The following is a 23,296-nucleotide window of genomic DNA, read 5'->3' as shown; positions in this document are numbered from 1 at the left end:
TTTGCAATAGGTAGAAAATGAAATACTCTAGTTTATTTATCTGGTAAACAATTAAGAATACCACTGTCACACACTTAAGAAAGAAAAATGACTGCTACTGTTAGTCAGAGGCTTTGTTAAACTGAATTCACTAACTTAGTTTATAGTATAAGTGGTACTGTCCACCATTGTAAAACAAACTAGAGATAAAAAGCCATTCATCCTCTGTAAGAAATTCAGATGCAGTGCAGCTTGGCAGGCCACTGACTTTAGCTGAAAGAACACTTACTAAACTTACTCTAGCATTCTGGATTAATAACCAAGAGGGTATCTGACAAATCGATAACCTGCAGCTCTTCAGAAAAAAAATGAGGTATGTCCAATTGAAAAAAACAAATGCAACTTTTTCAAAGATCTTAGGTAATCATTTCTAAATTACAAACTTTCCTTCAACTGTGATATTCTTCTCACTGTTTGTACTTTTGAAAGCAAGTATCTCAGAGGTAACCATCTCAAATATCTGGAGCTGCTAGACTGAGTGCCAAAACACATATACTAAATGGCTGAAAAAGCAAATTACATCCATTAAGTCCAGGATTGCCATTTCCTAGAATATCCCCTTTTCACCAAGGTATGGTGATCATGGAGTTTATATTTAGAAGTCCGAGAGGTGTAGGCACTTGTTCCATGCAAAGAAAGTTTAAAGAAGAGCATTGTTCAACATTCACTCTGCTACTGGAGTTTTGGTCTATTCTTGCAGGTTGTCAGCAGTCTTTGAATGCTGCCGTTTGAAAAGGAGGCCATCTCAGCATGAGAAATACCTCTTCTGTGTATTTGTTTATACATTGTATACTGTTCATTATAATCTTTCATGGGGGGGTATTGTACACATTTTGCATACTGTTGCTCATGCAGTCTAAAAATTCATAAGTTCCTGACATTATATGCCAATGCTGCAGATGCTCTTAAGCACACATCCTTATAACTTTCTCTTTCTCGCTCCAAGCAAATGTCTTATAAATTGTAGTACTTGTAGATTTACAGTCTACTAACTCTGTCACACCTACAGCAATGGGATTTGGTGTGTCTTAATTATTACTTATCAAGACTTTCATAACAAATACCATGGCATTGAGTTGAATCATAGCAAATATCACAAGGTCTATGTTTGACTATCGAAAACATAAACCCTGGAGCAGCTAAATATTGAACTGAAAACATCATTATTGAACATTACTGAAAAGCAGGAACAGTGACAAAAAAATCATTGATTGGCCATAGTTGACCAGCAACCAGGAAGTAATGTGATGCATAAGGTAAGTGAAGGAAACCTTTTAAATTTGCCCTATTCTCCACTGTAGTGTAATTTCGGAACTGGTATATATAGTTGGGATGGGTATGGGTGGGGCTGCAGCCCTCCATCTTGGTTGATTGCTTTTGTGATGTTGGCCAACTATGGCCATTCAATTAAATTGTTTTTGCTGTTCCTTCTGTTAGGTAATGTTCAATAAAGATGTTTTCAGTTCAGTATTTAGCTGTTTGAGGGTTTGTTTTCGATAGCCAACCATAGACCAATTTTCACACACTTAAACTGAATTCGATATAATGTATATTTATATTTTCCTGATAGAGCCTCACTCTCACTATTATTCATTATGCATTAAGATTGTAGAAAAACTCATTTATTATATGGATTGTTTTACATCTTTTTCTTAAACACTCAAACATATTGTGCATTCTTGTGCAAACATGTTTAATTTAATTGTACATACTGCTGTACATATACTTTAAGTGTGACAAATATATGCTGTAGCTTTAACCTCTTAGCTTGTAAATTTCTGAATTTTGTCAAACATGTTTGTTAGGCCCAGATTGTTGCTGAACATTATAATTAAACGTTTTCACTTAACCAGTTTACAAATAAATGCTAAATGACCATCTATCTATCGAGACACAACAGCATGGACGCACACAAAACCAACTTGCTTCTTTAAAGTTGGGCAATAGTAAAATTTTAGAACTCATCAGAAAACATTGTATTCATCTGTCAGTATACACAGACACACACACATTCAACTGCCATCTAAAGATTCATCAGTGAAAAAAGTATTCCAGCAACATTTAGGTACATTCTTATCACATCGTTTGTAGCTCTTATTTAACTTCCTGAAGTACTACATGTGAATATGAGATGGACTATCATCTACTTTTTACGATTTTTTATAAATGTTTGTTTCCTAACATTTTTAGCAAGGTAAGTCCCAGTGAGCATATAGTTTTCTTTTGAAACTGATCTAAGACTTGAATCCCGGCTGGGGAAATCTGTCTAGGATACTTAAGTGCTATATAATTACCACCTCATTTACAAGTAACTTGGGCAGATGAGATCTTTATTTATGGGTTCATAGATGTTTACTAAACTAACATCCAAAAGGGTCTTTTTAAGCAAAGGCATGCATCCCAAGTCTCTGAAAAGTTCTGGTGCCCTTGATAAGTGTAAGCAGGGGGCTTGAGAGATGAAATATTTACAACCTGGGACCTGGGAGATGAACCATTTACAGGGTGCGTGTGTCCATTAGAGTCATAAGTGCCATACCAAGGATGAATTTCCTGTTCCCGATCCAATTGTCCAAGTTGAACTTGAACTGGATTAGGGAGGAACTCTGCTCCACATGGGGGTGGGACTGTTCCAGAGATGGGGTATTCTCTGGGATACATAGCTGTCTCTCCAGCAGGTCCTATTTATATCACAGACAAAGTTTAAGCCCTTAGAAAAGGAGATTCTGGTGCTGCTTGTTTTGCAGATATGTAGGTGGTCCATCAGAGTTGTGTCTGGTAATTTATTGTATACAAGGCATAGATTTCCACTCCACAACCTGTAGGAGACAGAATACAGGGATAGTGCTTTGAGGCATTCTGCATAGGGCATGTTACTTAACCCCCTGCATTCTTTTAGTGAGGAACCTCAGTGAACATTCCAGTTTTTGCATATGCCTGGTTATGTACATACCAAAAGGGGCATTGCACTCATTGATAGGTCTAATGAATGCTGAACTAAGTGGAACAATAGCTTCCTTGAACCTTGATGCCATACATTTGTTTATAAGTTGTGCAGCATGGATTTATTTCCTCACAACGGTAGACGTGTGATGGTCAAAAGGCCAGATTACTGTCTGTGTCCCCAAGTCCCTGACCACTGGGTCAACTGTAAGGGGTGTGTTGCCAATATGATAGTTACCAGGGGTGGTTGACTTCCCAAAGGATACTATTATGCATTTCTTGGCATTTAGTTTTAGTCCATGGCTCTGACACCAGTTGTTTGTCTGTGTCAGCTCTTCCTCGAGAACATTTGTGTCAGTGTGGAATTCGATGACAACTTCTAATTTGCAGTCATCTGTACATTTAGTCAGCCAGAGGCCATAACATTGGCCTTGACATTAGAGAAGTAAATGCCAAGAAGGACTGGGCCCAGAACTGATCCCTGAGGGACTCCACTTGTGACTGGCCTCTTTACAGAGGTGGACTTCCCAATTCTAACTTCCTGGGTAATGTCAGTGAGCCAGCTGACTATCCAACAGGTGACATAAGGGTTTATACCTAACCTCTTGAGTTTGTCAAAAATGCCAGTTCAAGATAGGCAGTATGAACCATTTTGCCCTCATCCATTGCTTTGGTGACCTTTTAAAATAAGTCCACCTTTAACATGTCTTATAGAATTTGGCCCCTCTGTGGTGCATCTTTTGCTGGACTGCACTATCACTATCTGAGTATGAATTGAGGTGTCTGATGTGGGGGTAACGCCCATTGTGTTCTAATATATTTAGTCTGCACATGCAAATAGTTTATATTCTAGGCCATTTACTAATACTGAAAATAGCGAATATGTCTGGCAGTTATACATTTGTTCTGGATCAGTTCTATAGGTTAACACGCATCTTTTGGTACATTATGGAAGAGGAGCTGTACATTAGCTGTGAAACTCTGCTTGACAGAAAGTGCTGCACAGAGACAATAACCATACATCCTGTGCTGCTTCTACACTTCTGTGTCTAAAAATGTGCCAGTTATGGCATGTAAAAATCTGCAAAGACATATTCCAATTAGTCAGACAGTGTAATGGAAAAAACAGGATATATTTAAAAGCTAGCAATGTCCTGCTTGTCTGTTTTCATATGCTTAGAAATAACTATGATAAAGAATATACATACATTTATAGAGGCTTTTGACATGGTTCTCATGAAACTGCCCCCTAACATCAATAAAAAGTTTTAAACCTTGCTTTTATGCAGTATTGTAAAGCATAAGAACAATAAGCTTGTTTTTGATAACATTAGGAAAAGACAATGATTTCTGGTCTTTGGTGCAGGCTGGAGAAGTTGTTTGACCGCAACTGAGCTACAAAATATAAGTATTTTTTGATTATTTTAACAGATTACTGTTTTTATAATTTAATATATATAAAGCACTTTGTCTATTCAGAATCTTCAGAAATCTTTTTCTGTTTAAAAACTTTCATAGCTTGTTGTCTTAGGCTATTGTATAAACTGAAACATTTACTCTGTGTAATTATCTCTTGGCTAGTGGGGGCTGGTTCTTTTGTGTTCTTGTAAAAAAAAGTTGTGTTTCTGGTCTTTGGTGCAGGCTGGAGAAGTTGTTTGACACTGAGCTACAAAATATAAGTATTTTTGATTATTTTAACAGATTACTGTTTTTATAATTTAATATATATAAAGCACTTTGTCTATTCAGAATCTTCAGAAATCTTTTCTGTTTAAAACTTTCATAGCTTGTTGTCTTAGGCTATTGTATAAACTGAAACATTTACTCTGTGTAATTATCTCTTGGCTAGTGGGGCTGGTTCTTTTGTGTTCTTGTAAAAAAAGTTGTGTTTCTGGTCTTTGGTGCAGGCTGGAGAAGTTGTTTGACCGCAACTGAGCTACAAAATATAAGTATTTTTGATTATTTTAACAGATTACTGTTTTTATAATTTAATATATATAAAGCACTTTGTCTATTCAGAATCTTCAGAAATCTTTTCTGTTTAAAAACTTTCATAGCTTGTTGTCTTAGGCTATTTTGTCCCACCCTCCCTCCCTGTTGGTGTCTTGCTCTTATACTTGGTGGCTTTGCAGTTGCCGCCCTACTGTGACACACCTCCCAGTCTAGTGTCATTAGCTCATTCTTCTTAATACAGAGAACATTTGATAAGGCCTTCTGTTCCTCCTTTTTACCTTTTCAAAAGTAAAACAAAACTTTTTTCTTCTTCGCCTGAACCTTCTTGTGTTCTGACTGTCCTTCTCAAACATATTGGAAATATACAGTATATTTCAGAGCATTTGTTATAACTGTATTTGCTATAACTGATTTAAGTATTTTTTCTGGCTTTTGAATATTTACTGCTTAGCGACTGAATCTTAGCCTGTTTATACAGCTCTGCATTCTATTTAAACTGTTTTGTGTTGATTAACTGTTTTGCACTCTTAAAAGTTATTTGTTGCTTAATTTTACCTGTAGGCTAACACACTCAAGTGTGCTAGCCATAAAAGCATTACTGTCTGTTTTTCCTTGTCTCTGTAAAAAAATCTCTTGTTTTCCCACCTTACTGAACTAGAGTAGTCCAGTTTCAGAGTTGCTGATCCCTGGGCTTTGTTTTAGTTCCTGTTACTGATCCATTGCCTTATTAGGAAGGAGGAAGTTTCTTTGCTTACCAGTGGGAGTGGGAAGCACTGAGCAGCCTTTTGTCCGAATTGGTGAAGTTTCAGCCAGAAACTAGTAGTCTATTGTTCGTTTGGGCCAATTCTAGCTCCTTTCAGCCCCTGCTATAAAACACGCTAAACACGTGTTTTCCAGCTTGTACCAACTCTGCACAGATCCTCGTGGTGGCCTGCAGAGTGATCCAAGCAACAGAGAGCTGAAAGAGTGACTTTCTACCAGATATAAGTATTTTTGTGGCTTTCCCACTGTTATTAAGCTAGCGACTGCATTTTTTCTGCATTTTACACTGTTTATTGCACTTTAAGTTACTAATTGTTGCAAATTGTTTCTGTAGGCTACACACTAAAGTTTATAGCATTTACTGTCTGTTTTTCCTTATCTCTGTAATAAAACAAAAAAATCTCTTGTTTTCCCACTTTACTGAACTAGAGTAGTCCAGTTTCAGAGTTGCTGATCCCTGGGCTTTGTTTTTAGTTCCTGTTACTGATCCATTGCCTTATTAGGAAGGAGGGAAGTTTCTTTGCTTACCAGTGGGAGTGGGAAGCACTGACCTTTTGTCCGATTTGGTGAAGTTTCAGCCAGAAACTAGTAGTCCATTTTGGGCCAATTCCTAGCTCCCTTCAGCCCCCTGCTATAAAACACGCTAAACTGTACTGCTGATCTAACCAGCATATCCTATAACTGAAAAGTTCATCTCTACTTGATTCTCTATCTGTAAAGCCTAGCACTTACTCCTACAGTACTTGCACCTTGATAAAGCACTCTTATTATAGATAGTACCCCACCAGCCCAAAACCCACTTCCCCCGGAGTCCTTTGAAAGTTCTTTATCTACTACTTCTAGTATGTCGAGGGATCAGTTGCTAGTGTCCTCTCCAGCTCAACTGGTGAACCTGGGAATATTGAGGCAATGTTACAATTGCCTCATGTACTGAACAATCCTCTCCTTCTCCCACAAAACACAAATACATGCGAGAGATGCAACTATACGGCCAAACTGGAGGCTGAGCTCTCTCAACATAGGACTGGCAAGACCAGACAGGAGGAGAAGGCAACCACACACAATACATACCCAGTCACACATGGTACCATCACAACTTCAAATCATACACATACTCACACAAAGACATAGCTCTGGTCAAAATTTACCAAAACAGCAGAGGCCACCAAAGCAGACACCCAAACAACTACCACCTCACGACCCAACACATGCAACACATAGACCACACAGTCAGAGTGTCAAACAGTCACAGCCCTTAAGGCCAAACAAAATGCCAGACACACTTGTCATTGGTGATTCCATAGTCAGGCACACTGGCGTCCGCTCACCAGACTGAGTAAGGAGAAGGTCACAGTAAGCTGCCTGTCGGGTGCTAGAATCCAGCACTCAGGTCTCTCAACAGCAGGTACAAGTGCGACTCAGTCATTGTCCACGCTGGTGTCAGCGACCTGAGGACTACATGAAAAGGGACGTCGAGGAGCTCTCTGATTATGTAGCCCAGGCAGGTATGACCCTGACCTTGAGCAGTATCCTACCTTCACCTAGAATGATGCCACAATACAGTGATAAGATGATCAGCTTTAATAATTGGCTTAAATTCTGGTGTCATTCAAAGGGATCAATGTCTGTCTGCCTGGGATGACATGCTGGACAAGCCACGCTGCTTAGCAGGGCGGCTTGCACCTGTCACCCTGGGCTTCGGATATTGGCAAAGGCTCTTGCCACCCCATAGTGCCTTTTTAGGCAAGGCTCAAATTCTAAACCTACCACCCTAGAACACCAAAAGGAAAAAACTAAGGGTAATGCTGCTCAATGCCAGAAGTCTCAATCTCAAGATACCTCGCCTTTAGGCCCTTCTCAATATGGAGAACATCGATGTCTGTGCTGTGACAGAAACCTGGTTCAAGGCTCCTGAGAGCACCCCAGCACTAACAGGTTTCACCTCATATCATACGTTCAAAATCCGGACAACACCAAGAAAGGAGGGTGTCCATATTCATAAAGGACACCCACACCTCAAGGTTGGTCGATGCATCGAGACCATCCAGGTGCAATTAACCATAGGCAAGACTGCTCTGCAATTTGTAGCATGTTACAGGCCACCCTCTCAAACTCAGGAACCTCACATGGCCTTCCTGAAAACATTGGAGGGATAAATGTATCTCAAACACCATTATACTAGGTGACTTCAACTACCCTAATATAGACTGGGAACACTACTCAAGTCCGAACACTCTAACCCAAAGATTCCTGGAGTTCATAAACTCAAATGCCATGGAACAACTAGTCACCATCCCCACAAGAGGTGAAAACATACTTGATCTCATCATCACGAACATGGGATCAAAATGTTCAACAGTATACCCCTCACTGGTGAGATCAGATCATAAACTAATCTCTGGAGGTCCTCATCCCGCCCCCACCTGAAACAAAAAAGACCACAGTGAAAAACTTCTCAAAAGCCGATTTCACACTTCTAAAAACTAGTGTGGTCTCCTTCCAGTGGTAAACATTACTCAAACCGCTGAATCACTTACAAATGCCTTCTACCAGCACCTACAGGACTGCATGGATCAGGCAATCCCAAACAAAACTAAGACTCTCTGTACCAAAGGCAAGCATCCAGTCTGGTGGACCCCAGCCATAAACAAGCTCTACAACAAAAGGAGGAAGCTACTACAAGATAGAGCAAAATCCTTGAAAGGTAAGACACCTTTGATCATTGTAAGTAAAAAACTAAGAGCTCTCATAAAATCATCCAAGGCAAATTTTGAGAGAAAAATGTAAGGACTCTAAAGACAATCATAAGGCCTTCTTTAGCTATGTTAGAAACCTAGGAGGAAACTCCCAGATATGCTCAGAATTAGTTCAAAATGATGTGAAAATTACTGAACCTACACACATTGCTAACATACTGGCTGACAGGTTCAGTGCAAACTTCTCCCCTCCCCAAAGGAGATATCTATTCCAGAGGATTGTAGCCCCCAAACATCTCCAGCAGGTGAGAACTGCCCTCACTAAGGCAAAAACACAGCATCCATGGGACGGATGGTGTTGTGTGCTTCATGAACTCAACGAGGAATTAAACCCACAGTTAGGACAGCTGTTTAATCTTAGCCTCACCTCAGGATACATACCCAAGGAGTGGACTGTGGTCCCACTTCATAAGGCGGTGCCTCCACAGACCCTGGAAATTACCGCCCCATTAGCTTGACAAGCCTTATCTGCAAAGCCATGGAGAGGATCATAATGGAACTCATAAATAAAGACATAGGAACTTGCAGACTTTGGATCCAACCCAGTTTGGCTTTGTCAAAGGCAGATCCTGCCTCTTAAACTTGGTTGACTTTTTCGAGACAGTCACCAAGGCCATTGATGAGGGAAAGAAAGTCCATACAGCCTACCTCGACCTGGCAAAGGCCTTCGACACAATACCCCACTCAGGTATCATCGAAAAACTCATCAGCTTGAATGTAAACCCATACATCACAAGATGGGTTGCAAACTGGCTAAGCGACAGAACCCACAGGGTCAGAGTTGCTGGAGCCATGTCAGACTCAAAGCCTGTCACAAGTGGTGTCCCACAGGGCTCAGTCCTGGGTCCACTCTTGTTCAGCATCTACTTTTCTGAAGTACAAGCAAACACAGGAGGGTTATGGCTGACAAAGTTTGCAGATGACTGCAAACTAACACATCTGACACAGATATCCTCCAGAAGGGCCTCACAGAAAGCGGATAACTGGTGCCAGAGCCATGGCCTGAAGTTAAGCCAAAAATGCATAGTCATACCCTTGGGAAAAACAAGGTTACTAGCTACCATATAGGTGACAATCCACTGAGCACAGAAAAAGTCATCAGGGATCTGGGGACCCAGGTTGCCAGTAGTCTTTAGTTTGACACTCATGTTGCTAAAGTAGTTAGGAAAACCTTCTATATCGCCCACCTGATCATGAAGGGCTTCACATCTAGATCAAGGGAGGTCATCGTCCCCTGTACTCATCACTCATTAGACCTATGATTGAGTACAATGCCCGTTCGAATGTATCTGACCAGACACCTGATGCAGCTTGAAAGGCCCAAAGTTCCTCACCAAAAGGATAAAGGGTCTCAAAATATGTCTTATGCTGCCCGACTGAAAGAACTCCAGCTTTATTCAGTCTCATACCGCTTGTTCAGAGGTGACCTGTGCCTGACATATAAGGCCATGTCAAACTCAGATTTGATGAATATGCTTCACCTCAAAAAATCTAGATCCCTCAGAACCACAAGGGCAGGAGACTTAAACCTTGACACGGTTATAAATAGAACGTGCTGGAGGGACAGATTCATCACCCAGAGACTCCTATGCTGTGGAACAAAATCCCGGTACATGTGGAGCACCTCGCTGGCCTTGTTCAAGAGGAATCTTGACCAATGGATGGGAGATCGCAGATATACCCCAGGGATTACTTCAGTGTCACTGCTTGACAGAGGCACAGAAAAATGATAGGCATAGTTTTTATTCAAACTAAAGGGGTGGCGAAAGCCACATAACTATGGGCTAGGCTTATAAATGCCCTTGGGCAGATAGCCTAGTATGAACCTATGAACCTATGAACCTATGAACACTCTGGCAAAGGAAAAAAGACCAATAGTATTCTTCACTAAAGATACTCTCACCAACTGTTTACTTGACAAAGGTTATGCACTTTTGTCAGGAAACAAGGACTCCATCACAACCTATTAACAAACTGAAAAAACATTAAATTAAGAAAGTAAAAAAAAAAGTAAAGTAACCAGACCAGATAAAATCACGTGTCACAGTGTGAAGGCTATCTCAAATAAATTACTCAAGACAGTAAAACATATGTGGTTTGAAAAGAAGGAAATGTCATTGCACCAAATAATTTATACACGTTATTGATAATAAGAACAACATTTTGGAAAAGGCTTTAAGCACGTAATGCTTTTGTAAAAGTAAATCCAAAATAGGAGTGTTTTGTAAGAACTATAGCCAGGTGAATCAGTGCCCTTGATACATGTGGCTGGCATTATTTCTTTGACAAAAAGAAAATCCCCCAGAGCTGGTGACCAAGAAGGAAAAAAGATATTCATCTCTTTGTTATGCCTAACACACACACTTCGTTACACCCAACTGCCTTATAAACAGTCATCAAGAACAAAAAAAAAAAAAAGGCTCCCGACAACATTTAAGTACAGTCTTATTACTACATTTGTAGCTCTTTTTTTCCTCCTTGAATACTACATGTGAATATGAGATGGACTATCAGCTATTCTTATTTCCAAACAGTTTTAGCATGGTATGTCCCAGTTAGCCTATAGTCCTCTTTTGAAGCTGACCTGTGGCTTTAATAGTGGCTAGGGGAAATTTGTCCAAGATTCTTGAAAATTGCTATACAGCCCCCCAATAACTCTGGTAGATGTGATCTTTAATATGCCTGTTAGAATTCAGCTCCTCTGTGGTGTAGGCATTACCTTTTGCTGTACTGCCCTATCATCTGAGTATAAATTGGGGTGTCTGATGTGGGGACAAAGCCCACTGTGTTCTAATATTTTCAGCCTGAAAATATGTTATATGCTAAGCCATGTAGTAATAGTGAATATATCTGGCAGTTGTTATACATTTATTCTGCTCTTCTGGATCAGTTCTATAGGTTAACACGCAGCTTTTGGTACATTATGGAAGAGGAGCTGTACATTAGTTAAGTGTGAAATTCTGCTTGACAAAGTGCTGCACAGAGGCAATAAACATGCATCCTTTGCTGCTTCTACACTTCTGTGTCTAAAAATGTGCCAGTTATGGCATGTAAAAGCCTGCAAAGAAATATTCCAATTAGTCAGACAGTGTAAAGGAAAAAAATGTTATATTTAGATCTAGCAATGTCCTGCTGGCCTGTTTTTATATGTTTAGAAATAACTGTGATACAGAATGTACATAAATGCAGAGAGGCCTTTGATATGTGGCTGTCAAGAATCTGCCCTCTAACGTCAATAAATCATTTTAAAACCTTGCTTGTATGCACTATTGTAAAAGAGGAGAACATTAATCTTTCTTTTGATAACATTTGTAAAAGGCAAAAGCAATGTTGTACACTCTGGTTATAAAAGGAAAAGACCGATAGTATTCCTCCTTACAAATACTCGCAGCAACCATTTATTTAAGAAAAGGTTATGCACTTTTGTCAGAAAACAAGGACTCCAACAGAACCTGTTTGCAAACTGCATAAGTAAAATTAAGAAAGTGTCGCTGGTCCGATGTTATGATTCAAGGTGAACAGGTACGGTAGTTCATTTATATGCTTTATTATATAGAAATGCAGCAGGATGGATAGCAACAACATATAATATAAACAAACTGATTAACTGATAGACCATTACATACTTGCATGCTTGCACCTCAACAGCTCCTTACAAAATGGCAGTCTGGCTCAGTGGTAGCATTGCTGCCTCACAGCAAGAGGTTCTCTGGTTCAATTCTAGGCTGGAGTGCCTTTTGGGTGGAGTCTGCATGTCCTCCCTTTGTTTGTGTAGGTTTTCTCCAGGTGCTCCAGTTTCCTACCACTATACAAAGACATGCCTGTGGAGTTTTTCTCCCCGGGCCTGCACTGAAATGGCTTTGTAACAAGTTGGAATTTCCAGGTAAACAAATGTTAAATAAATAAACATGCTCAGTGTGTATACACATGTGCAAGCCCATGGAAAGATTCTTTAAGTTATACGTACATACCGATATACATCCTCCCTCTTTAGTGAATTGCCTACAATAAAATGACAACTGAAACACACGTGCAATTACACAGACACTAAGAAATAAACACACCGCTCATGTCCAATTGCTGTGCATCTGGAACATGGTCTGGAAATGCAAACTGATATAGCAATTAGGACTGGGTTTAGCAAAAGGGACAGGCATTGTTGAACAATCTGTTTCAACAGTTTTGAGAATCCTCTCAGGAACAGGGATATTTGCTGGAATGTCCTCTGGAACTGGGACACTGAATAACTCACTCTGAGACCTAGAGTCTTTTTCACAGGCACAATGCTGCAATACAGGCTCAGACACTGGTATTAAATGTTTCAGATTCTGCCCAAATTCAACTCCTTGTGATTCCAAAGTGTACAATCTCAGCTCTGGACATACATTTTTCATGACTCCAATCTGATTAAAACCTTTGGATGTCTGCATCCTCACCATCTCACCTTCTCATAATGGATTGAGTGGTTTTCTGGAGTTATCCTAATAGGACTTCTGGGGCAAATGCCATTTCATAAGTTGAGCTGTCACTGCTTTGTTGAAACAGATTGCTACTAATTGGTAGTGTGCTTCTGGTTTGCCTCAACAAAAGTCTTTGCGCAGGTGAACCAAGATGTTCATCATGAGGGATATTCCTGAGATTCAGGAAGAACATCACTACTGAATCATTTCAACTTCTCTAATAACTGTTTTACACTTTGGACTGCACATTTTGCCAAACCATTTGACTGTGAGTACTCAAGGCTACTCGTAACATGAATAAAGTCCCACTCTTCAGCAGATCTCTTGAACTGCTGGCTTGTAAACTGTGTACCATTGTCAGAAATAACTTTGTGCAGACTACCATGGACTGCAAAATAACACTTCAGCTTAGTAATGACAGTACTAGATGCTAGATTAGGAAGTAGGTCAATCTTGAACCAGACTAACACGAGGTAATGTTGACCATTCAATTTGGAAATGTCTGTAGCTACTGTCGACCAGGTAGTTCAGGAATATGATTTAGCTGAAGTGATTGATGCTGTTGATGTGGCTTAGTACTATCACACACACAACAGGATGAAAGTACTTTCTCCGTATCCTTTGACATAGAAGGCCAAAATACTACTACTCTCTTCCTTTTGGTAGAATCATTCCTGGGTGGTCATGATGCAAGATGGTAATATACAAGGATTTTGGAACAATCACTTTTGGACTTTTCATGATGATACCATTGTCAAACAAAATCTATCATTTGTAAGGAAAATATGGTTGCAGGTCTACTGGTAATCAAGATTGCTTTGATGGCCATCCTTGACTGATAGTGGTTGAGCTTCTGAAGAATTGAATCTGAGGCTGTGTGACTTATAAGCTCATCAAGATGTGTGGAAGAAAGATTTCTCACTTCCATTATGTCATAAATCAAGTTGCTCATTTTCATGCTGTTCAGTGGTACTTTTGGATTGGATAAAGTTATCAGCAAGATAAAGAAGTTTGCCTCTTGTGTAGACAAGATTGAAATGATACTTTTGCAATATGAGCATCATGCATTGCAATCTGGCAAGAGCTGAATGCATAGGCTTTCTCAAAATAGTGACTAGATGTTGGTGATCTGTTTTGATTTGAATACGTCAGCCATAAATATGATCATGAAGCTTCGAACATGCAAACACAATTGCCAAGAGTTCTTTCTCTATGTGGGCATACTGCATCTTGGGTTGGGTTAGATTTCTAGATGCATAGGCTGCTGGTATACCCTCTTGAAGAATAACTGCACCAAGACCAAATTTTGAAACATTATAAGAAAGAGTTACTATGAACATCATAATATTTCAGAGTTGGTGGAGAGGAATTTCTCTGTTTCAGGACATCAAATCCTCTTTGGTGGTGGTCTGATCAGGACCAGGATACATCTTTGCATGTCAACTCTGAGTGGTGCTGAACGTTGGCTCAAGTTTGGAATGAACTTGCCTAGGTAGTTAACCATGCGAAGAAAACGTTGTAAGGCTTGAACTATGTCTGGAGCTGGCATCTCAAGAATTGCTGTTTGCTTGGAAGGATCTGGTCATAAACCTGAACAAATGACCAACATAAGTAACTTCTCATAGCCTAAACTTGCACTTCTGAGGATTCTGCTTAAGATTCACTTCACACGCTCTTTCCAGAACTTTCTTGAATATTCTGTCATGCTCGACTTCATTACCTCTTACTAGAATATCCTCTACTATAATAGCATACGGATATCCATAAAAAACTTGTTCCATGGCATGCTGGAAGACTTCACTGGCAGAATTTATCCCAAATGGCATTCTCAAAAATTTGTACCTGCCAAAAGGAGGACTAAAAGTGGTTAGCAATGAAAATTTTTGGTCAAGTAAAATTTGTATCCAAGACAGAGAAAACAGTGGCATTTGGCATAAGAGCAGCAACTTCTTCAACTGTATGCATTGGATGATGAGGTCTTCTCAGTGCTTTGTTCAAACCTCGTGGATCAATACATATTCTGATATTTGAGCTTTTCTTATGAGCTATTACCATGGAAGATACCCATTCAGTTGGTTCATCATCTAGACTAATCACACCTTGCTGCACCATTTTATCTAGCTCAGCTTTGACTCTGTTCCGCATGGCTACAAGAACTTTCTGGGCTGGTCTGACAACTGGACTGACTTCAGGGTGTAACTTCATAGAGTGCACTGCTGAGATTGTGCCTATTTTATCTTCGAAAAGTTCAGCATAGGTAGAAAAAAAATAGACTGGGAGAAATTAGAACAGTTGTCTTTTAAGCTTACATGGTGGACTTCCTTATTAAATGAAAGTAGTCCCATTTTCAAACTGTATCTGCGGCTTAATAATGACTACATGCATTTTGACTTTGTGAAATTGCAAGTCATAGCTTTTCTCAGCATAGCAACTTGAAAGCACTACTGAGCCTTTGGTCTGAATTTCTTCACCACCATAAGCAACAAGTTTGCACACTTGCCAAATCAAGTTTCTCACCAGCACATACTCTAGCAAATGTTTCTGCTGAAATAACATTGCACTTTGAACTTGTCAACTTTGAGCTTTATGGGTCTTCCATTTATCCGAACAGTACAAAATACTTCATTCTTTGCCAATAAATCTACTGCATTGACTGTTTAAGCACAGACACACCATCAACATAAACATTAGGGTCACTACTTTCTAATTGAGCAATTTCTCTCTTTGAATGTTCTCTTTTAATAAAAGAATGTACCTCTTTTGATTTACAAAATATTTGAAAATGATTCCATTTATTACATCTGTGGCATTGCTGACCAAAAGCTAAGCACTTTTCTCTTTTAGACATGATTGCCACCACAATTATGACAGTTGACAATGAGGCCAGGTGAGGCCACATGCTTTGAGTTTGCTGACTCACCCTTGTGCTTCACTGAGACTGCATGCTCTGAAATTTGCTAGAAATCTACAGAGGTTACCAGGGAGTGTTTCAGGACTCTCAGTTGCTACCATGTGCTTAGGCCTTTTCTTTTAACCATGTGCTGTATACTATCAGCATTAGCTCTAGAAGATACTGGAAACATGCATTTCCTCATTTGTAAGCATATTTGCTTTTCTATGATCTGATATATCTGAGAAATCTCAATGACCTTATTCAAAGTTAAATTACTGTCTCAAGTAAAATCTTTCTCAAAGCAGCATCTTTAATGCCACACACAAGTCTTTATCAACTCATCCCTTAAATCACCAAATCTGCATGTTTTAACCTTATTTCTCAAGTTAGTTATATATGCTACAAAAGTTGTCCCAGGCTTTTGATTCCTTGTCTAAAATAAGTGCCTTTCCATCATAATATTCATTTGGGGGTTAGACATTTCTCTATATTTACTTTTTAAGCACATCATAATATTCATTTGGTGGTTACACATTTCTCTATTTTCCATTTTAAGCAGTCTGGGTCTTCCCTTGATTTAGCCGGTATCACTATATGATGGTTTTCCTCCTCTCCTGCAATCACAGCAGGTGCAGACACAAATGAATGCTCTTTTTCTATGACATCTGAACCAGTTAAAGTAGAATAAGTAAGTGCCTTTGTACCTGCATCTTTATCAGAAAATGCAGCTTGTATGAAAATATTGTTGCTCAAAAACTGTCCAGATCTCTGCAATATTATCAAATACAAATGGGCCAACAAGTTATGCTTAAACACACTGCAAATATGGACCTTGTATACGAACACGCGCACATACCAGGTACTTGTAATAACATTCAAATGCACAGCAAACTCTTCAAAATGTTGTACTTTGTGAAATATGCTTTGAAATGGCTGTATTTTGTGGAATAAACATACTGTAATACTGCACAAACTTGTGAGCACTTTGTATACTTCAGATATCTTGAATAGCTTTAATTAATTTAAAAAAGTCGCACATAGTGAAAAAAATGCAGTCATTTTCCTTATTATACATTTTATGTGATTTGGACATTTTTTCAAACATTTTCATAACTATTTCGAACATTTTTATCAGTATGTCACAGTTTTGGATATTTTGTTTAACTAGAAATTTGTTTTGAGGGTTCTGAGTGCTTCATCTTATATTCTTCAATAAGAAATCATTTAAGTAAGTTTTAGTACCTGGAATTAATTTCTGACCCGTTTTGGGAGTAGTACGTGTAGTAGGGATGATCCATTCCTCTATATTCCTCCAACAGTAACTGAGTCCCTCTTGATCCCATTCAGACACCATGTTGCTCATCCTATGTTATGATTCAAGACAAAGAGGCAGGGTAGTTCATTTATATGCTTTATTATGTAGAAATACGTCAGAATGGATAGCAACATAAAATATAATATAAATGGACTGATTAACTGACAGACTATTACATACATGCATGCTTACATCTCAACAGCTCTCTACAAAATGTCAGTCTGGCTCGCACCTGCTCAGTATTTATACACATGTGCAAGCCCATGAAAAGCTTCTTAAAAGTATGTATGCATACTGATCTACAGAAAAGCAACTAGGCCAGATGATAAGATTGTGTCACAATGTCAAAGCCACTTAAAATAAATTACTCAAAACAGTAAAACATCCCTTCCAAAAGCACGAGTAAATTGTATAAAAACTCTTTAGAATTTGTTATTCCTAAGTTATAAACCACTCCTTATGGAAAGGTTTTCATTTAATCCTGGTGGCAGAGTAGTGTTCAAACGTATCTGCCAGATAAGTTCATTATACTCCAATATGGCTTCCCACATTCTCCTTTGATATCTTTTTCCACCTTATCAAGCATTAAAAAAGGTTTGAAACACAATTTGATAGCAAGATCTTTTTTATTGCATTATGAGAGGGACAGTCTATTTGGCAAGCTGCATTATCTGTGATTTATTCTATATGGTTAAAAAGGAAATGCCATTGCACCAAAGAATCTATGAACATATTACTGATATTAAGATCATTTTGAATAATGCTTTAAGTAAGCATATAATGCATTGTAAAAGTAAGTCCAGAATAGGAGTGCTTTGTCAAAGCTATAGTTAGGTCTATCAGTGCCCTTGGTAAAGCACCCATGTGGCTGGCATTCCCTTCTTTGACAAAAAAAGAGAAATACCTGAGAGTTGAGGGCCAAGAAGAAAAAAGGTATTCGGCTCTTTGTTACTCCTAACACTCACACAGACACACACACACGCACACACATTAACTGACACCAGGGTAACAACTCGTCATACTGCTTATAAACCAGCAAACCAGGGCTACATATATTAGCAGTTCTTGCATGATGCTGATGATGCACTCTTACAGCAAGCCCAACACTCATTGTGCAAGCTGTTCTGAGGTGTATTCAGCACTGTACAACAGGTACTGATCTGTCCCTGTGCTTGTAATTACAGTTGCTAAAGTGATTGTATACATTGCTTGCAGGGACCATTCAGCAACTTTTCTATTTTGCTGATTGCACCCTCTAACAAATTTCATTGGCCATTTTTAGATAGCTATGATTGTGAAATGATGCTAAATCATTTCTTTAGCATCAAGATACATTTCTGCAGGCAATACATCAGGACCAGGTAATTTAACCTTCACCCATTTCAATCAACAGCTGCTCTGCTTCCTATAATGTAAACCCCTTCATTAAGGGGTATGCCTGGAACTGATCAAGTTTATTCAAAGGTACAGAATTATAAAATGCAATTAGTTCTCCATTCCTTACAATTTATATGCCAGCTGTTGTATATAACTGTTGATACAACCTAGCAACATAATTTAATATATCTGAATGTTACAGAATTTCACTAACTGTAGTCTTTCCTTACATTAACTGCCCTGCTTGCTGTTTATAGCTGCAACATTAATACCAGATATTTATGATTAGTGGAAGTAACCTCCGTCAATTTGTTTGACAGATATCTTAAGTATAGCATTATGTGTCACATTTTTAAACTGTCCCACATATCTTCATTTCTCTCTTGTTTGCCAATAGCCATCTTTATAGCATCATACTGTAAATTGAGTAACTAAATCTGACGTTTTTCCAATGTATTACATAAATCCATTACTAACTGCTAAATCTCATTTGCTAGCCCCACTTTTTTTTATTTAATCATTGATTTTGTGTGCTTTAAATTAGTCCACTCTAATATTAACATTTCTAAATCAACTTGAATTGCTGTCCCTGACATAAAAACGAATAAACAAATGAAAAAAATCACTCTAGATTGTCAAATTGTTACCAAAGCATATGAGTCTTTAACATTAAAGGAGCATTATCTGTCAGAAGTGTATTCATTTGCCAGTAATATTTTGTCAGTTCTGGAGTATTATCTACTTCTGTATGAAAAAAAAGTATAGACTGGTCATTACTCTCAGTAAGAGTCAAATAAATAGAAGTAGAAATATATTTGAAAGAACAGTTTTTTCAAATTGTAGTGATGTGAGTAATGCGTTATATTATATCACTAGATATTCATCTTTTTCTGAAATTTTATTAAACATTGTCAAAAGATTTTGGCATATTATTGTTGAAGATGAAAATATAGGCCATTTATTTCCTAAAAAGTCACCTTTTCATTTAGTAGGGGTAAAAACTTGAGTTCTTAAACCATTATTTTGTTGTTGGGCAAAACATTAGTTTGCCATTAGGGACTTTTCCTTGTGGCCATTATATATGTACTAGTGGGAAGAATTTATCTGGTTCCCTTATTAATGGGAAACTATTTAACTCTAGGTACTTTTTTAATTGTAGATCAACAGGAATTGTATACATTTTAGGATGTAGTTGTCCCAATACCAAATGGTATATAGGGAAAACTAAACGTATGGTTAGAATTCAGATTTTTGAACATCTTAGGGATGTGAGAAATCAAAATAATTTAAGTCCTATAGCCAAACACTTCTATGAAATACATGGTGGTCCTGATTGTGATCTGTTTTTCTGTGTACTTGCTAAACCCTTTCTACCCAGAGGGGGCGATTATATTAGTAAACTGTTAGAGTTAGAAATTAGGATGACATTAAAATTTCAGACTTTGCTGCCTTTAGGTTTGAATCAGGAACTTGGTAATTAAAAATTAGAAATGACTAAGTTCTTGTTTTTTAACAGAGTTCTTGATGTTTGGACAGTCTGTTTAGAAAAATTAACTTATATGATGTTTTAAAAACATGTTAAAATATATCTATTTATATATTTATATTTTATTTATTTATTTAACATTTGTTGACTGGGAATGTCTGACTAGGTTCCACAGAGCCTGTTTTCAGCGGAGGCCCGGGGAGAAATGCTCCAGATTTATATACGTTATACATTTATCGAATTTCTATAATTGATGTTTTGATTGATTGAATAACTGGATTTTGTTAATGGCTGTTTGATTTGATATAAATATCAGTTGTAACTGTTTCACTTTGATCTGTGAATGCGAATTGCTGAGGTACCAGATCATTGTTGTTGATTAAAGTAAAGGTGCTGGTGCTATATTTGTGTTTCTTTAACTCGTTTAGTATCCTCTGTACATCAAACATTCCCATTGTACATATGTATTTAGTTTTGAATTTCTCTAATGCAGACTTTTTATTTATCTGACGACCTGAATGCACGTCACCTGAGGCAAAAACATAGATTTTTTCAGCACTTTTTGGCCTATGATCCATTCCTTAAGCAACTGATGTATCATCATATCCAGCTGAAATGTTCCAGGAAGTATAGATACATTAACTAATGTACATACTTTACCTTGTTTCACCATGCCTTTTGCTGTCACATATCTTAGCACAATATAAGCTTAAAATCCATCCATCCATCCATAACCCCTCTCCCCATTATTGCACATGGGGTCAAAGTGTCACTTCAGCAGTGACAATCATCTGAAGCCAAGGTTTACATTGCTGGGTAGCTAGCCCTACTGCAGTAATTCTTCCATGCCACACACTCCACCTATGGCCAATTTATTGTGTCAGTCCACCTATTGTATGTCTTTGGAATGCGGGATGAAACCCACACACACACATGGAAGACATGCAAACTCCGCACAGGATGTACCCCAGCTGAGAATCGAACCAGGGAGCCCTCTTGCTGTGAGGTGACAACACCATCTGCTGGTCCACTGTGCTGATGGTTTTGCAGCATAGCCACACTATTATTATTCTTGAAATATGAGTGAAAGCAAACTGTATAATAACCATATTTGTTAAATTTAAACTTTGTGTCTGAAAGTTGTGATACAGCAACACAAGAGGGCTTAAACTTTTGTATATATGAATGGATAGAAAGTTTAGTTAGATTTGAAGACATTAAAGAATGTATAAATTCTAAATATATAGTATATACTTTTCCATGAAACATTTTCTTAATGGCTATAATATGATCTGATTTAGTAGAGAGGTGTTTCACAACATTCCAACTTCATATACTAACTGGCCTTACAAATATGTAAAAAATTACAAAGAGCCTTTAACTGAAAATATAAAATATAAATAAACAGATCCATAAACCTCATACTAAACATACTTTCAACCATGCTAAACAATAAAACAATTCAAAACTGAAAAATTGACTGAGCAGCAAACTATCTGCTGAAATCAAAAATAGAGAGCTTTTGAACAAAACTTAATGTGGTTCCACACAAGGAGGCAAGTTTATTCTAAAAGAACACAAGCTAGGAATGTTTTTATGCAGCTGTGATAGTTTATATTTTCATCTGTATGTTGTGGCTATCAGAAAAGGAATCCTCCCCAGCTAGCCTCAACCCCTATTCCCAGTCCATCAGTGTTTAACATAGCTGTCATATACAGTACATAACATAGCCACATATGAACTGTTGCAGGCATAGTCAAAGCCAGAAACCGCCAAGAAATAACATAAAAAATACTATGTCATTTATACTGTTGTGAAGACATTTTTCTGCCTCATAATAAAACTTAATGCACCTTTCCTAGTACAGTCCCAGTTAATGTGATATTGGGCTTAGTCAAAAATAATAAGAAAAATAATAAGAAAAAAAACTACAAACCATTTAAAAAAATTAGTTGCTTTATAGCAAAATCACAATGTCTGCCCGCACTTGTATATGTATTGCATGCAGTGTGAAGTTACTATGCTGTTCCACCTGGGCTGGACCTGCAAGTGGTCCATTCTGATCAGTACTTTGGTAAAATAGCCAAAATATCCCAAGTGAGACCATAAGTGTGTTGAAATCTTGTCCATTCATGATGATTTCCTGCCTAGCCTTCCTGAGAGGTGGTTACAGCATCACATGTTCATTCTGAAGCTTCCTTTTTAAGTCTGGCAGTATACAGTCAACAGTAATAAATGTGATAATGATTTATATACTTCTGCGGTGGTGCAGCGGTAGCATTGTTGCCTCACAGCAAGAGGTTCTCCCATTCGATTCTTGGCTTGGGATAGGAGTGCCTTCTGTGTGGAGTCAGTATGTCCTCCACACGGTTGAGTGGGCATTCAAAAGACATGCATTGAATGGGCATTGGGCTGGCAACTCGACACCATAAAAAACAACTGCCAATCATTAGCGGACCGGAGTTCCGCTGTGACGACCCCTAACCAGGAAAAGCCGAAAGACAAACAACAACAACAACAAAAGTTTAACATAAACTTAAGTGTATGCATTAACCATTGCCCTCAAGAGTAAACATTTTCTCATAAACTATTTCAGTGCAGTATTTGTAGAACTACAACTTTTGAATTCCTTTATACCATTTATATAGTCCAAGTCTTGTATTTATTGCATCTATTTAGTTAACTAACATACTGCATTTTTATAACTTCTGTAATTAGAAACTATAGAGCTTTTCTACCTAGACCTCCACTGAAAATGAAGTTTTGTTTTGGTAGACTATTCTGGGGAACATATGGAAATGTAGAAATAAAAAATACACAAATAAAGTCAATTCCAAACTTAATCAGCTAGCATTGAAACCCATAAAAACTCATTGTTTAATAATGTTATAATTTGTTAACTTAGATTGAATGTCTAAAGGAGATCTACAGGATTACATCAATGCTACATTTGATCATGATTTTCAACCTTGAACCTAAATCCTTGAATTTGGATCCATTAGATACAACACCAAAAATACCACCCCAACCCCCCCCCCCCCCCCAGGCATGCACTTACAAAAACACAACAGAGGGCAGAAAGATGGAAATATGCTAAACAAGCTTGCCTTTGATATTGGAACATAAATGCGGTGTCTCATAATTGATGTAAGAATTGCTGAAACCAGTTTAATTCCATGCTAGGGAGTGATATGGTCTTAACCTTACTAAAGTTTGTACTTCTGGGTAGTGTCTCTGAAGAAGATTCATTGCGTCCTGGTAACTTTGCTTAATGGTTCTTTGGTCGACATCAGTTTTAATCTTTCACAATTTGGT

The sequence above is a fragment of the Protopterus annectens genome, chromosome 17.part0 (assembly GCF_019279795.1).
Source record: "Protopterus annectens isolate FY-2018-M chromosome 17.part0, PAN1.0, whole genome shotgun sequence".
Classification (NCBI taxonomy): Eukaryota; Metazoa; Chordata; order Ceratodontiformes; family Protopteridae; genus Protopterus; species Protopterus annectens.
This window is presented reverse-complemented; position numbering follows the sequence as displayed.